The following is a 17,487-nucleotide window of genomic DNA, read 5'->3' as shown; positions in this document are numbered from 1 at the left end:
CTGGATCGGTGGGTGTAATGAAATAATTTGAATATATCAACAAAGTTGAATTATAACATAACCAAAGTAAATCGCGCGCTCTGATTGGTCAATTTAGCGTTCCCCATTTGCCCATGGGTGTACGCTGCTGACGTGAGCAAATGCAAAGACTATTTTTCCGCGCGCGCTTGTTTTTTCTGGTCGCGTAAGATTTGTTAAATAAACGGGAACTCTTTAGCTACAATGTATCAATGTTATGTTATAAAACAAATGGTAAACACCACAGCGTACACTATTGAGTTATGGATGCACTTGGGAGGTTTGCTAAGCACTCAAGAAGCTAGAGTCGCTCTCGGCTATCGCCTCGAGCGACTCTTACGCTTCTTTCGTGCTTAGCAACCTCCCGCGTGCATCCATAACTCAATAGTGTACGCTGTGGTGTTTACCATTTGTTAAATGGTAAATTGGCCACCGTTACGATTAAAAAAGCTGACGTTTCGAGCGTTAGCCCTTCGTCGGAGCGAATAGGGAGTTGTGGTTTGTGTGTGCTTTTAAAGGCAGAAAAAGGAGCTACGTGATTGGTGGGAACATGGTAACGGGAAAAACACGAATAAATTAGTGGAATGAAAACCGTTCGTTGATACCTGTGGGATGCAGTCTAAATCCCACAGGTATCAACGAACGCTTTTCATTCCACTAATTTATTCGTGCTTTTCTCGTTGCCATGTTCCCACCAATCACGTTGCTCCTTTTTCTGCCTTTCAAAGCACACACAACCCACTATTTCCCCATTCGCTCCGACGAAGGGCTAACGCTCGAAACGTCCGCTTTTATAATCGTAATGGTGGCCAATTTACCATTTCAACTTTGCTGATATATTCAAATTAATGGAATTAGATTCGTCTGAATTAAACTCGACTGTAGCGCGACGTATAAACTAGGCCTTAGTCGACTAGGATCTTCCGCGGTCCAAAGCAGGGATGAATTTTATTTGTCAGGTTAAGTTTGATAGACTCAGGCATTCAACCTTTCAAAACCTCACAGGGGGCAGATAGCTTGAATAATGATGAATTACGAACCCTCAACATAAACGCAGAAAGAAGTAACGAACCCTACTTAGGTTTGGAACGAGAGCTTTTTGTGGCCTCGCTTCGCCGATGCCTTAAGTCCTCTCCAGACATCATATGACACAAGAAAAAGTTTTGGCAGAGAAACATCAATGATTGGTAGAATTTTTGCGTTGAGATACAGTCAAACCCCGATGTCTCCGTCCTTCTACCAGAACTGTTTTGTTTATCTATCTATTTGCTTATGGTCTCCATCACTGAACATTCATTCTTTTATTTCCGGCGGTATCTTATTGCAACTAGAATTTTATAAGATTAAGATGTCTATGCAGATATAACTTTTGTATCGTTCACTGAGTGAGTTTCAAGACACACCAAATGGTGATATGCTTTGTCTGAGCCCACGATTTCATGCTGAAGCGGTAGATATGCAGTATGAAGTATACTTTTGACGTTCTACTGACATGGCTTAGAAAGTGCGAGATGTTTGTGTAAGAAAGATATGCTTCAAACTGAGTTTGTCAAGGATCGTGGTGCACGCAAGCTTTATCACGCCTAAATTCGGAAATCGTTGTTTTCTGACAATTTTTTGTCTTCAGAACGTTCTTCTCTTTTCATCTCCGCATACGCGAACGTCGTAATGACTTAGGTGGCGTACTTGTAGGCTTTCAGAACCAGGTTCTCTCCCTAACTTACTAACAACTATACAAGCCGGAAAGTCACTGTGTTTAAGAATCGTACGACGCTCAGCCGGTTTTTAGTGAAGCTCAAAACAGGATGGTGAATCAAAAGAAAACCCGTACTGTCCGAAAAGTTTCAAGTTCTCCTTTTCGCTTTTTTTTCCCTTTCAAATATTTCTATGAACTTCTCAATTTTCTTTCGCTTATTTTGCGAGAGCAGTTGTTTCATTTGTTTTACTTATAAATTTTTGCGCGGGAAATTGGCGCGCAGCCGGCCAAAATTGATCCCCTCGCGCATGCCCGACGTTTGACCATTGTGTTCTTTAGAGTTTCAGTAGCTCTTGGATTAATATTTGGATATGGGATCGCAGACTCATGTAAACTGACGCTTCTTTTCTCTCACCTCGAATCACCTTCGTCTTGGCGACTTGTTACAAGGACAACCTTTCTCTGTCAACTATTATCTCGTTCAGTCTAATGTTCGAGGTTTGTTGATTGCAGTTTAGACCAGCCGACCATAAACATCTTCGCAAGTTTTGCCGCCATTGTTGTGCTCTGTGTAGCCACGTAAATCTTGTCCGTACCACAGGCGCAGCTCGGTATTGGCGAGGAAACAGTGGGGCTTCTTGGGAGGACAGAACACGAGGACAGACGAAGAGGAGGTGTAACCTGCTAGCTGGTAAAATCCAGCATGGTTAGTATAGCCAGGGGCTAACAACTTCTTTTCTCCTGTTATTATGACGGTGGTAAGTTGTCTGTTATTTGGTAAACAATCCCAGTAACTATAGTCTTTTTTATTACACGTCACTGTTCATTGCGGTGGACGAGCATGAACTGGCTCACGAAGATGTTGTGAGGGTAGGCAAACGATCCGTATTGATCGTCTCGGGCCCCAGAGCAGACTGGAGTCTCGTTTATCTTCACCCAGGGAGGACAGGAAGTCGCTGAACCTTCGCTGATGAACGCTGTGGCCAGCATGCTGATTAGAGCGACCTTGAAAAGCATGGTGATTTGGTTTGAACTGAAGGAGAGAAGAAAAAACCAACATTTGGAAGCGGAGTTAGTAGACACAGAGGCACCTCTTGAGCATATTTTGTTAACCCTTTCACTCCCTAGATCTCATCAGTAATTCCACAGCCCAAGCTCTCTTTGAGAACCACAAAAGGAACACAATTTGCATATCGATTTATAATGATTTGTATGGGATTTTCTACAAGATATCCATAGAGATAGTTAAAAGTGAAAATATTAAATAAAAATGGCTTACCTCAATCCATGCGAGTGTTGCTTGCTCCTGGTGTCGTTATTTTACCGATTTCACTTGATTTAAGCGGTTTCTTTTTATCCTGGTTTTCTCTTCTTAAAGGGAAGACAAGGCCGAACACTTCTGTCCAGACAGCCTCCCGAACGAAGTAAAAAATCCCAAGCTAAAATGTACCCACGGCCACAAATCCACCCCAGAATTCAAGGGCAAAGATTGACCTTTCATTTCGATTTTCTAGCCACACAATCTCAGCCCTGCGATCGACACCAGGCGGCTCTTCGTGTCCTCAGTGAAACGCAAAAACGTTTGTAGACATCCACGTGATTTTAAACACGTCACAATGACCGTTGAAATCGGCTTGGTAACCTCGTCATGTTAGCAAACCAAGACTCTCAGGGGTACTAGACCTGAGGGGATCCCGGGTTTTACAAGAAGTTTTGTTGACAAGTTGAGGTCTAGATTTGGTCGGTTTTTGTTTTAATATCGCCAATAGGTGTAGTACTGTTGTGAGGTAAAATTGGAAGTTGTTATTTTGAGACTTTTTCAGTTAAGCTTTCTGTTTTGTTGAGCCTTGCCTTTTGCGCCTACGTTTTATTTTGGTAGATTTATAGTTTTGATCTTTTATTTTTAGTGTTTGCTTGAACTTGGCTCAGCTCGTGGATTTCCTTCTTATCGTGCTAGACATTTTAATCGCTTGTTATGGTTGAGAATAATTAGTTTCATAGGTGGTCATGTTTGGGTTAGTAAAATTGACCGCGAGTTTTACCCACACTGAGGATCCTGTTTGTACGCGCGATTCTCGTGCGCAGCTCGATCACTGGCGTTTAATTGGTTCCTTGATGCTCGCTAAGTACCTCGGAGCGAGCCACCCAATTTCCCCCTTTGCAAACAACGGATACACTATGGAAACTCCCACGGTCAGCTAAACCAAACATGTCTGTGATTTTTGTATTTAATATGTGGGCACTTCTCGCTAAAGGTAGTAGAAAAAGTAGTAGAAAAAGTAGTAAAAGAAGAAGAAAAGATCTGAAGCGTTGTAGTAGGAGAGAATAAAAAAGAGAAGAGTTTTGGTACCTCTCGTTAAAAGTCAAGCGAGTTGCTAAACCCCCCAACAGTACATTTGACTTGTTCAAAGTCACTTTGTTATGAAAGTGATACGTGGACGATGTTAGTCGACCAAATAAGAATCATCAATAGTGAGAGATCTTTCGTAACCCTGTTGTAAAGGGGAAAATATTTTAACCCATTAAGCCTTAAAAGAATGACTGGCTTCTAATCTATCTTTACAACATTATCCTTGTATCAACCATCAAGGTCGTATAAATAGAGGACATGATCACCGATTTAGTAAGCTCCTGATTTACGACTAAATCTCCTTATCAGCAAAAGAGAACAAATAAATAATTAGAGAATCTGAGACCTGTGTTGGCAACAGAATAGTTTGTTAGAGGCTCAACTGAGCCCGCGATAAGGTGTAACTACATATTAGGTTTCCAAGCAACAGAGAAGAGTTAAGTTGAAATGTATTGCAAATTAATTGTCACTTGTCAGGTTTCTGCTCTGTTTCATAAATTTCATAGTTATAAAAACTTTCGTCTCTCCTTTTTTCGTGGTAAGCTCCTCGAAAACCGAACATGAATGAAAAATAATATGGTTTTATCAGTTAAGTTGATTATGTGAATTGACCACGAAGGGCTAACGCTATGAACGTCAGCTTACAAACTCTTTACGGTGGCCAATTCACATAATCAACCTCGTAGGCGAAACCAAATTATGTTGTTATACCCCCCCACCGACGCAGCAGCACAGTTTCTTTATAAACTTACCCCCTTTATCTATTAAAGAGAAATACCTTTCTATTTTATTTACCTCCACGACATCAGTTCTTTGAACGAATTCGTTCAGTTTCTTTAGCACGTGTGTTGTCCTAAGATTAAGAGATTCTTAGACTTTTTTTAATGTCTTTTTTTCCTCCTGAAAAGTTTGAAATATAATTGGAAAAAGATCGGAAAAAGATCGAGGAGTTCCAATTACGAGTACGCTGTCTTGGCCCTCCCATATACACGCCATCACCGCCAAAGCCAACAAGCTCCTTGGGGTTCTAAAGCGGACATGTCCCTTATTAACTGACGTCTCTACCCAGCGCACACTATACTTATCGCTAGTCAAGTCACAACTCTGCTACGCTACTTAAATCTGGCCGCCTGCTCAGATTTCCCTGAAGGTACGAGTCGAGCGAGTGCAGCGGCGCGCTTCCAAATGGATCTTAGAAGCCCAGATTGGCGAGATTTCCTACAGAGATAGACTTATTACCCTGGGCTTACTCCCTCTTACCTACGACAGAGAACTGAAAGACTTGGTATTCTTTTATTCTTTTATCTTTTACCATACCGACCTTGATGTACATAGTTTCACAGACTTTATTTCTCACGGCTGTACTAGATTAAGCAACTCCTTTAATTTGAAAACACCAATCTGTAAAACGAGCATTTTTCAGGCCTCCTACTTTAATTGTATTGTGAAACTTTGGAATTACACTTGTTCTACTGCTCCTTTTTCTAGTTTTTTGACTCCGCTCTCCTTCCAGCTTTTCGTTAAACAAACACTTTTTTGATCGCCTGAAAACGTCCTGTGACATTGACTCGCCTTGCATGGGATGTGGACACTAGTTACAATTTGCTCGTGCCACAAGCTATAGGTGCAGCTGACGCGGCACAAACTCGTTTGTTACCGCCGCATGGCTGTTTGTGCGCGCATCTTTTTCTCTCATCATCGATTCTTTGTGTTTTTTTCACCTTTACGTAATCAATATTCTGTTAACTGTTTTGGCATAATTTCGTCTCGTTAAGGCCTTTTGCACGCGTTTTTTAGGGAACTTGTGCTTTTGTCATCGCTACGTTTCATCTGTCCAGTTCGCTTACCGTCTTCTCCGTTTTTGATTTTCGTGTTCCTAGCCGTCCTAGTCATACAACGCTTCTACCGCTCCCTTCGCATCGCTTTTCGCTTATATCGTACATTTCGTGAAATCGATTAAACGACATGTAGCGTGTTGGACGTTTGACTTCTATATTCGTAGAAACGTTATGGATCTAATCGACGGCATACAGTTGGAAGCCAACAGGAACAAATTGGTTCGGATGGCGACAGTTTGGAATTTATGGACGCGGCCCTCGCAACCGGTGTAACAAGGCGGAGGTAGCGCAGCGAGAAACGAAAATCCTTCATAGTGCACCTTCGATGGAAAGACTGTCAAACTGTCGGTAAAAGAATCCAAGGGCAAATTAGTGAAATAGCTTCTTTGGCGACTACCGAAGAAAACGTGGACCTCGTGGAAAGGAATCTGATTGCCTTTCGCGTCACCGTAGAAGAACTAACGAGATGTGTCGCTGCACCGTTGGACGACCTTGAGGACGAAGGTGACCAGCTAAACGTTGCTAACGAATGGTACACAGAAAGGAGTAAGCAAATAAGCGATTTTATTGAAAAAACCGTTTGTTCGATTTCGTCTGCGAAAGAGGCCATCGAACAAAATTTGGAGGTTAGATCGCAAGCCAGTTCAAAGCGTACACGAGCATCGCACCGTTCGCACGCGTCATCAAGATCCTCGATCACTTCTAGCAGAGCGAAAGAAAAGGCTAAGGCGGCCGAATTGCTGACAAAAGTAGCTATGTTGGAACAAGGGCAAGAGCTGGAGAAAAAGGCTGAAAGGCTACGTTTAGAAGAGCAGTTGGCAGTTGCTCAAGTTCGCTGGTGAACGTATGTTTGCAGAAATCGAGAATGGGGCCAAGGAAGATTTAAGCTACCAATCGGCCGAAAATGCATCAGAAGCCCTTCGTGTTCCAGAATTTTCCCTTCCTGGGCCGTCTTTTCCGCCTGTGATCAGTCTTTATACCGATCGAAGCGCAACGTCGAACACTGTAACGAACGTGAATTTCTCTGCGGGTTTACATGTTGACACTCCTATGATACGAACACCTCCTCACCCTACGCGACATCCTTCTAAGTTAAACCCTCTTGCACCCGAGTTTCACGTCGCCGACTTACGGCCAAATATACAGTTCTGTGACGTTCTTCAGAAACAAACAAGATTAACCGAATTGTTGGCAGAACAACAACAACAGAGTTTACTTCCGTCGTTCACGCTGACTAAATTTACTGGCGATCCCTTGGAATATTCCACATTTGCCAGAAGCTTTGAATCGCAAGTGGAAGCTAGAGTCAGCGCAATTGGTGTTCGTTTGCAATACCTGGAGCAATACTTGCAAGGGGAGCCGAAGGAGCTCATCAAAGGATGTCTTCCCCTGGATAGAAACAGCGGCTACATTGAAGCTAAGAAGCTCCTTAAGGAGAAGTATGGAGATCCGTAAAAGATTTCGAGTGCGTATATTAAGAAGATTAACGAGTGGCCTTACATACGGTCGGGAGATGAACTGGCGTTAGACCGACTTTCTATCTTTCTTGGTCAGTGCCGGAGTGCAATGTCCACCTTAACCTATCAATCCATACTTGACCATCCGCACAACTTGCGAAGCCTGGTGTCAAAGCTTCCTTTTCCACTGCAGGACCGGTGGCGTCGAGAAGCCACTAAGAAAAGGCTTGCTAGAGGAACGATCCCTACATTTGATGATTTCGTGAGCTTTGTAAGCACCGAAGCAGGAATTGCTACAAATCCCGTCTTTTCCCGAGAGACCCTTCGTCGCGTGGATTGCTCATCGGATCGACCTGATCGCTCAAACAAAGGCAAAGGTCCTGGGAAGCCTAAAACTTACGGAGACCGTACTCGCGCCTCGCATCACGTCTCCAATCATGCAACTGGTGTAACCGCTGATCACAAGATTGATTCTCGTAACCCTGCCATCACCCGTAAACTTTGCAATAAGGAGCACGACTTAGATGACTGCCAAACCTACTTGATGAGATCTTTTCCAGACAGGAAAGAATTCCTTAAACAGAAAGAGTTGTGCTTCGCATGTTTCGAATCCCGGACACAGATCCAACGGATGGGCACAAAGGAGAACCTGTCGGAGGTGCTCACGAAGTCATCCTACGGGACTTCACAACGACAAGTTTCGCATAAATGAAGTGGCCTCTAGGCCGCAGATACCCCCGCCTACAAAGCTTAAAGATCATGTTTTGAACGCTCAAGCTGAAATGGATGAAGCAACCTGTAATGCCACTGGCACAGAGAAATCTGTTTCTGTTGTACCCATCGTTACCGACAGGCTGAGATCTGCAGAAAGTGAAGTAGTTACGTACGCCATGCTTGATGCCTGCGGCACCGGCTCCTTTGTTCTTCAAGATATCGTATCCAGCTTGGGTGTAAAGGGCACTGATGCACAGCTGATGGTGAAGACCGTCAACGGCACCAAATTACACAACGCTCAGGTTCTGAATGGATTAGTCGTTACAGACTTAAAGGGTGACAATACCGTGCAGTTACCTAAGATCTTCGCCAAGAACGACCTTTCTACCTGCGAAAACGTTCTTACGCCAGATCTTGCTCACCGGTGGAAACATCTCAAAGGGATAAAAGCAGAACTGCCACCACAGTTGCCTGATGCCAAGATCGGTCTTTTGATCGGTTCTAACTGTCCGAAAGCTCTCGAGCCTATAGAAGTATTAGCAAGCGAAGATGGTGGTCCATTCGCGATTAAAACGTTTGCTGGATGGGCAATAGTAGGCCCTTTATACATGTGCAGTGAAAGGCATCCTATAGTAGATTGCCTAGAGTTGCTGCAATGGAAGTCTGTTCTGGTAAACACCTCGATCACCACTTCGTGGTAGAGAACAAAGTCCGAGAAATCGTTACCCCACGAGCGTTGAACAAGATGTCTGAGCTAGACTTCAGCGAAGGAACTGATGATAGGGACAAGGATACTCACAGGAAGACAAGAAGTTTCTCAAGGTTGTTACCCAGGGTACTTGGCGTACAGAAGATAGTCATTATGAGATTCCCCTTCCATTCCGCTGTGATGATGTACGCTTCCCTGAGAACAAGGAGCAGGTCCTTAAAAGAGCACACTGGTTAAGAAAGAAGCTTATCAATAATGAGAAATTTTACAAGGACTATGTCAATTTCACGAACAGTATCATTGCCAAGGGATTTGCTTGGAAGGTGCCGTCAGATCGTCTATTTGCAAAGACAGGCCAAGTTTGGTACATACCCCATCATGGAGTCTACCATGCTAAGAAACCCAACGAGATCAGGGTCGTATTTGACTGTAGTGCCAGGTTCGGAGGAACATCGATGAACGACCAACTGTTACAGGGGCCTGACCTGACGAATCGACTCGTGGGTGTTCTAACAAGATTCCGCCAAGGACCGGTCGCCTTCATGAGCGATATCGACGCCATGTTCCATCAAGTCCGGATACCAGAAGGGCAGCGAAACTTCTCGCGCTTCCTATGGTGGCCTGATGGAGATCTAACGAAGAATCTTGAAGAGTATCAGATGAACGTACATCTATTTGGCGCAGTTTCCTCGCCGAGTTGCTCAAACTTCGCGCTGCGGAGAGCAGCCGATGATGCCGAGAAGGTCGTTGGCCCAGAAACCGCTGATATGCTGAGGAAGAATTTCTACGTTGACGACTGTCTTCGTACGGAGGAAACTTCGGAGTCTGCTATCCAAAGCCGGAATACGTGGTGTTCGCCATGTCTACTCACATGGAGGTTTCAATCTGGCCAAGTTCGTCAGCAACAGTAGACTTGTACTAGAAAGTGTCCCAGACGAAGCACATGCCCAAGACATTAGAACATTGGAGCTAGACAGCTGTGAACTTCCGCTTGAGAGAGCTCTCGGCGTGCAATGGGCAACCGACTCGGATACGTTTGGTTTCAGAATCATTGTTAAGGACCAGCCGCTAACCCGAAGAGGAAAATTGTCTACGATATCTTCCGTTTACGACCCCCTGGGAATAGCAGCACACTTTCTATTGGTCGGAAAGTCAATACTGCAGGATCTATGTCGCACGAGGTTAAGCTGGGATGAAGAGATTGGCGAAGAGTACCGCGTACGCTGGGAGAACTGGAAAAGCCAGTTACCTGCCCTGGAAAGTTTTTCTATGGAGCGATGTCTCAGACCTGCAAACTTTGGTACAGTTGTCTCTAGACAAATCCACAGTTTTTCTGATGGTAGCTCAACGGGTTACGGTCAAGTTACATACCTCAGAATCAAGAATGAGAAAGGAGATATCCATTGTGCGTTCCTTATGGGGAAAGCCCGCGTAGCTCCCGTCAAGATCATGACAATTCCACGCCTTAAGCTTACCGCGGCCACAGTTTCAGTTAGAGTGGGGGAGATGATTTCAAGAGAGATAGACGAACCTCCTGTGAGCAAGACTTATTGGACGGACAGTACAACTGTTTTGAAGTACATCCGAAATGACAAGAAGCGTTTTCACGTGTTTGTAGCGAATCGCGTGCAAACAATAAGAGATGCTATGAATCCTAACCAGCGGAGGTACGTTGGAACCGACATCAATCCAGCTCACGACTCGTCACGTGGTCTAAAAGGCCACAAGCTATCCAAACAACATCGATGGATCACAGGTCCAAATTTCCTATGGCAACCTGAGAGCGAATGGCCTCAACTTCCTAGTGACTTGGACGATGTTTCTAATTATGATCCTGAGGTTGAGAAGGTTCTTGCGCACAGCATGAATGTTGAAGAGACCGCAGACCTTTAGAAGAGGCTCGCACGCTTTTCCGAGTGGCACCGCATGAAAAGATCTATTGCATGGATACTCCGCCCAAAACCAAACTCTGATGACAGGGCATCACTTCCCAAGGATAGAAAAGACAAAGTGGGACAAAGTGGGACGTACAGCAAAGGTGAAACGCAAACCCCTTAGAGTAGAAGAGCTGGACAGAGCAGAGAAGACCATTCTGAAACTGGTGCAAAGCAGTACATTTCCTAAAGAGATAGAGGCTCTACAGAAAGTTCGACGGGTAGATTGTGAGAATGACCGCCAGTTCGCGAGGGAAATGAAGTCCGAAATTAAGAAATCTAGTACCTTGTATCGCCTTGGTCCTTTCTTGAACCAGGGCCGACTCGTACGTGTTGGCGGAAGGCTAAGCAAGTCACAGGAGTTTTCAGAAGGCTTTAAGCACCCTGTGGTCCTCTCCAGGGAGAGTTTCATCGTGGACCTCATACTTCGCGACGCCCATAAGAAGGTTGCTCATGCAGGCAGGGGTATTACACTGAGCCAGCTAAGAAGTCAATATTGGATACTTAATGCCAATTCCGTTGTGAGGCATTTCATCTCCAAGTGCGTAGTGTGTCGTCGTCTTCGCGGAACGGTTGGTGAACAGAAGATGGTGGATCTCCCTAAAGAGCGAATAACCCCCTCTCCTCCCTTCACGTACAGTGGCGTTGATTACTTTGGTCCCTTCTACATCAAGCAAGGACGGAAAGATGTTAAACGGTATAGACCACTTTCATAAATGGCTGCCGTGTAAATATTCTTTTGTTTAAATTCAAATTAGCCCTACTGGCCTCGCTTGAGATAATGTATTCTTTTGAATTTTGTACTGGAGAACGAGGCCAGTAGGGCTAATTTAAATTTAAACAAAGGAATATTAATCCGGCAGCCATTTATGAAAGTGGTCTATGGAGTACTATTTACATGCCTAGCTAGCCGAGCGGTGCACATCGAAACGGCCAACTCATTGGAAACGGATTCCTTCATAAACGCCCTACGACGATTTATAGCAAGAAGAAGGCCAGTATGCGAGATCAGATCAGACCAAGGCACCAACATCGTAGGAGCAGAAAGAGAACTAAGGAAAGCTCTAGACGAGCTGGACCATGGTGCAATCCAAAAGAGCCTTTGCAGAGATTCAAGTGGACAAGTCAGATCCGTCAGAGTTACCACGGCAACAACAACCCTAGATCGTCCAATCGACAAACTCGTCCTGATACTGGAGAATGAAGAGTGGGGAAATCCAAGCCAGAGGAGCCATTAAGAGAAGAAAACTGCTATGAGCTTTAACGTTAAAGAACTGAGATCTTAAGAGCTTTAGTAAACTCTTAGAGGAGCCAGATGTTACCGCTGCATGGCTGTATTTGTTTCTTTAGTTTGTTTTCTCGTTTGTACGCGCATTTTTTTCTCGCATTATCGCATTCTTCGTGTTTTTTTTTCACGTTTACGTAATCAATATTCTGTTAGGTGTTTTGGCATAATTTCGTCTCGTTAAGGCCTTTTTGCATGAGTTTTTTAGGGAACTTGTGCTTTTGCCATCGCTACGTTTCATTTGTCCAGTTCGCTTACCGTCTTCTCCGTTTTTGAATTTCGTGTTCCTAGCCGTCCAAGTCATACAACGTTTCTACTGCACGCTTCGCATCGCTTTCGCTAATATCGTACATTTCGTGAAATCGATTAAACGACATGTAGCGTATTGGACGTTTGACTACAATATCGTTGTAATTTAGGTTTCCTGTGTTTTATTGTATTTTAGTTATATCAACTAAGTTGAAATTGCAAATCGTTTACCGTAGTGTTAAAAAGGTGACGTTTCGAGCGTTAGCCCTTCGTCAGAGCAAATAATAATAATAATATGTCTTTATTGTTTTTAAGCAAAAATACATGCTAAAACAAGAAAATTTCCAAAACAATAATTACAAGGCTATCAACATTACATAATATAACTCGGAGGCGCACTGAGCTTTCTTTCGTTTTAGGGACAGAACGGTACAGAGGGTGACCAGGCATACTGGAGATCTTCTTGAATAGTGAGCGATCAACCTCTTCTAATACTCTTTATATATCAATTTGGTACGAAATATATTTGCGTTTAAAGCAGCGCTGTAGAAAATTCTGGACCGTTGTTAATTCAGGTATTGAGGAGGCTTATATGGGTAAACCTTACTTTAGTTTAGGTAAAACAATTGATCTAAAAACGTAATCTACATCTGGTTGTTGACATCCCTCTTTGCGCAAACACCTTATCACATAAAGACACTTATTGGCCTCTTGCAGCTTACCCTTGATATGCTCATTAAACCTGTGATTACTCTGTAAAGTAACCCCTAACACTTTTAGACAGGAAACTTGCGTTATATTGCTCACAGGGTCTATATCACGGGCAACCTTCTTGCAAAGTATTAGTTCATTACATTTTTTGGGATTACATGCCATGGCGTTATCTTGGGTCCAACTAAGAAACTGATTGACAACCTCTTGAGAAAGATCTATTTCATTTTTACATACTTTGACTAGTAAGGTAGTGTCGTCAGCATATTTAACTATGCTTGTAAGGTCACTATCTCTAATGGCTAAATCGTTGATGAACAAGTTGAAAAGATGAGGCCCACTGACACTACCCTGGGTAGTTCCTTCGTTCACATTATGCCATTTGTAGATAAAACCCTTAAATATTAGTCTTTGTTTCCTATCCATTAGAAAACTTAAGTACCAGTTGACAAGATAAGGATTGAGATGAAGAGCCTTTAGCTTTTCCCCTACTAACGAGTGTTTTACATTATCGAAGGCTTTCGAAAAATCCATCGCAAAAAGCCTAACATAATTACAATCCTTATCATCAAGTGCCCTTAAGTAATTATGCTGTATTTGAATCAAGGCGTCTGTACAGCTGCAGCCCTCCCTATAGGCATATTGTGTGACCATCAGATTTTCCCCCAAAACGTTCTTACTGTAATGATGGTATACAGTTCTTTCAAAACAGCGTGCTATAACTGGAGTCACATTAATTCCCCGAAAATCCGAATATTGAACAGGAGTGTCTACCTTTGGGAGGGGTTTGATGTTAGCTTCTTTCCAAGGTGTCGGCCAAGTGTAAGAGGACAGAGACTTGTTCCACAAAGCAGTCACCATAGGAGCGAGACTTGTGCAATTGTCCCTCCAAACCCAAAACGGTAACCCATCAGGGCCAGTAGCGGTTTTTTTAATCTTTGATAATGCCATCATCACATCAAATTCGTGGAACTTTGGGGGTGGGTGTGTCTCGGGGTTTACCCTTAGAGGTACTGGTTTGACATAGTTCTCGTTACACAAGTCCCCAAAATAATCACTAAGACCAGCAAGAAATTCCTTTTCTAAATATAGCTGAGGTTTCTCTTTCCTTAGGGTGATTTTGTCCACTCTCCTCCACCAGTGCAAAGTCCCCTGTGCTCCATTCCTGCCCCAGTTTTTTCTATTTTCACCAATCAACTTGTAGACCTTCGATGACAAGTGATCCACTTTGTGAACGTGGCCCTTATCAGCAGCTCTTTTCTTTTTCCTTAGAAGATATTTAATTAGTGGAGTAATCCAGTAGGGGTCACGTGAAGACATCACAACTCTCCTCCGCAGGGAAACACTTATCCATAAGATTGTGCAGTTCCCTGTTTAATATGCTAGTTGCCACTTCAACATCTGGAGCATTGATCACAGGTGTCCCATCGAAAAATTCTAACTCTGAGGTAAATTTAATCTTGTGATCCTTTCTAAAATCCCTAAAGCAGCATTTAGATCGAATTGATTTAATTTTATTCCCCGGAGGAAGTATCACGCCCCAGTGGTCAGTTTTTATCAGCGCTTGAAAGCGTTAAGGGTCGTTGAACAGCTCAGGGTGATTTGTGAGGCAGTTATCCAAGATGGAAGACCCTCTGGTGGCGAAATTCACCATAGGCACTAGTTCAGATGAAGTGGAAAGACAGTCCAGATCTAGCCGGTTCAGATCACCTCCACAGGGTACTACCCCATTTGGATGCATGTCTAAGAATGAATCACAACGATCGATGATGGTACCAATAAGATCGCCTTCATCATACTGAAAACTTGGGGGATGATATAATCCAGTGATCAGCATATGATGTCCTGACGGAAGTAGTAATTCCACACTCGGCATCTCGAAGGAGCGTTCACGGTTAACATTCAAAACCTTTAAGTTTTCCCGCACATCTACTGCAACTCCAATGGAGGAATTGTGGGCCGTGTGTGGGTTTATATGCAGAAAGTGGAGCTACGCTAATGGTGGGCCTGGTAAAGAGAAAAACACGAATAAATTAGTCTGAAAAGTGTTCGTTGATATCTATGGGATTAAGAGTGCCGATTTAGAAAATAAACTTTCGTTCAAGAGTTTTGTGGCTTTCAGAGCTGCCTAAATATAAGAGAAAACCGCAGATTGCCAGATGCTGCTTAGAATGACTAGGTAGATTAAAGTGTCTAGCGACTGGTTTTGATGCGTCCTTTTCATTCCTTTCTACGTCCCGAAGGTGTTCTCGGAATCGGTCTCCTAGTCGTCATCCTGTTTCGCCGATGTGTATCTTTTTGCAATAGATGACGTTGGTGGAGGTGCACGTGAAGTGATCAGTGATCGTAAGGGATCGTTTGGGTCCCGATATTTTCTCAGCGTTGTTTCATTTACAAAGTCAGTCGCTAGACACTTAGTACACAGGTTAAGGCAAAGAATCCGATCTTACCGACGTACCACCGACACACTACCAACGCGTCGGCCGACACACTACCGACGCGTTGGTAAGATAGACCAACGCGTCGGCCAACGCATCGGCCGAAAGTACCAACGCGTTGGTATGATCGACCGCATAAGAAAAGGAACTTTAAATCACCACAATTTGAGAAAGAAACACTACCTAAGCGTTGAAAGCAAGACCAGTGTGTCGGCCAACGCGTCGGCCGACACACTACCGACGCGTTGATAAGAAAAAGGAATTCTAAATCACCGCCATTTTGAGAACGAAATACTAGTACTTTGGTCTTCTCGGATATCAACGGAGTTAGCATGTTAGCCGTTGTTTATTGGCAAGATTAGAAAGCGAAAAGTCTTTATTGATCATTGACTTTTTGAATATGTGGGGGCTCCTAAAGGAGCCAATTTTAATTGCAGTTTTACTGCACTGGAAACTGTTCGGCGATGTCTTCAAGCAGTCGAATGCTCGGTCTCTTCCGAAGTTCCTGAACCAGGTGAGCTCATCTAAGTAGCTCGGTAGGTACTCGTCAACTGGCATCAGCAAAGAGGGAGAAAACTGGATAGAGAGCCGTAGAAAAGCCAGAAACTGAGCCAAACTATAGAGCCATAGGTAGGCAGCTCATACAAAAAAAAATCAGCAACTTGGTAAAGGCTACAAAACAACCAAGGCCCAGTACGATGAATTGAGAGATCTGCCAAGACAAGGACGAGCTACTAAATCAGGCCCAGCTAGACGCCGACGAGATGGCAGATCTGGTTCGACAGAGTGAGGAGCGTGTCGCCGCCCACAAAGAGGAGATCAAGGAGAAAGGTAAGTGGTTTAAGGCCCTAGAAGAGCAGCTCCGAGCAATGCCAAATTCTGATGTACCATCATCTGCAAATCAGGAGGCTTCTGCGAAGGCAGGCCGAAACGACCTGGCCGAAATTCATCGACGCCACGCAGCTGTGCTTTCCACCCTCCAGGAGAAGAAGTGCAGCCTAAACCATGCTTACAGACTGGCAGGAACAGCACGTAGCATCATTAGGGACTTCCTGGGTATAGCGAAGCTGAGAATCATGAATGAGGTGAGATTTCAAAGCACCTTGCTTAATGGAGAAGCTAGGGGACCCCAAACTTGCCGTAAAAACCATCGAACAGGAGCGTCGAAAGCAGCTGGATGGACTCTTTCCGATCGTTAAAAGACTTCGCCTCACGAAGAAGCTGTTGCCGCTGGCATTGGACGATGCCTTCTATTCGTAAAGGCTTCCTCATCGAAAAAAAAAAAACGACTCCTTTAGGAGCCACGAATTTGAAAAAGTCTATGGCCAACGTAATAAATTTGCAGTATTTTAGGTGATGAAAATGTGAAAACTAGACGATGCGAATCGCTTTTGAATATTAAAGAGTCCTTATGGAAAATATACAAAATTGTTCATCTAATGCTTAGTTAGGATAAGTAACTAAGTGGGGACTGGGTTCCAATAACACGACAAACAAGATGGCGGCTAAAAGGAAATTATTCATTTTCACATCGCGAGTGAAAGTTTTCCAAAGAAGACGTTACAGATAAGTGTGGAAATTAAAGGAAGGTTTAGCATTGCTTAACGTACATAAGGCCCAAAGAAAGTCACCGACTCACCACCGACGCACCACCGACACACCACCGACGCATCTTGTGCGTTGGAGGGATATACGGTCACGGGTGACGCGTTGGTCGACATGTCGGTAGGATCGGATTCTTTATCTTTACCTTTTAAACTACCTAATCATTCTAAGCAGCATATGGCAATCTGCGGCCTTTCCTTACATTTAGGTAGCTCAGAAAGCCGCAAAACTCTTGAACAAAAGTTCACCTTTCAAATCGGCGCTCTTAACCCCGTAGGTATCAACGAACGCTTTTCATTCTACTAATTTATTCACAAATGACAAACATCACAATCTTTGAAACTAAGAGAGGTCATTCGAATTTACACCTCACTTAAATCAGCAAACATTGCATTAAGACCGAGTGCGTGTACACCCGGCCCATGGCAAAATACAGTGAAGTTCCGCTCATTGCAGTAATTAAATCATTGTCATGCCTCCAAC

General features: G+C 43.8%; 2 pseudogenes; one reads left to right on the top strand and one right to left on the bottom strand.

The window, feature by feature from the left end:
• Positions 1-2,153: 2,153 nt before the first annotated feature.
• Positions 2,154-2,731, bottom strand: LOC148722279 (uncharacterized; annotated as a pseudogene).
• Positions 2,732-6,208: 3,477 nt separating this feature from the next.
• On the top strand, positions 6,209-10,675 carry LOC148722278 (uncharacterized; annotated as a pseudogene).
• Positions 10,676-17,487: the final 6,812 nt, after the last annotated feature.

This window comes from Stylophora pistillata, chromosome 10 (assembly GCF_964205215.1).
Source record: "Stylophora pistillata chromosome 10, jaStyPist1.2, whole genome shotgun sequence".
Taxonomy (NCBI): Eukaryota; Metazoa; Cnidaria; class Anthozoa; order Scleractinia; family Pocilloporidae; genus Stylophora; species Stylophora pistillata.
This window is presented reverse-complemented; position numbering and strand designations above follow the sequence as displayed.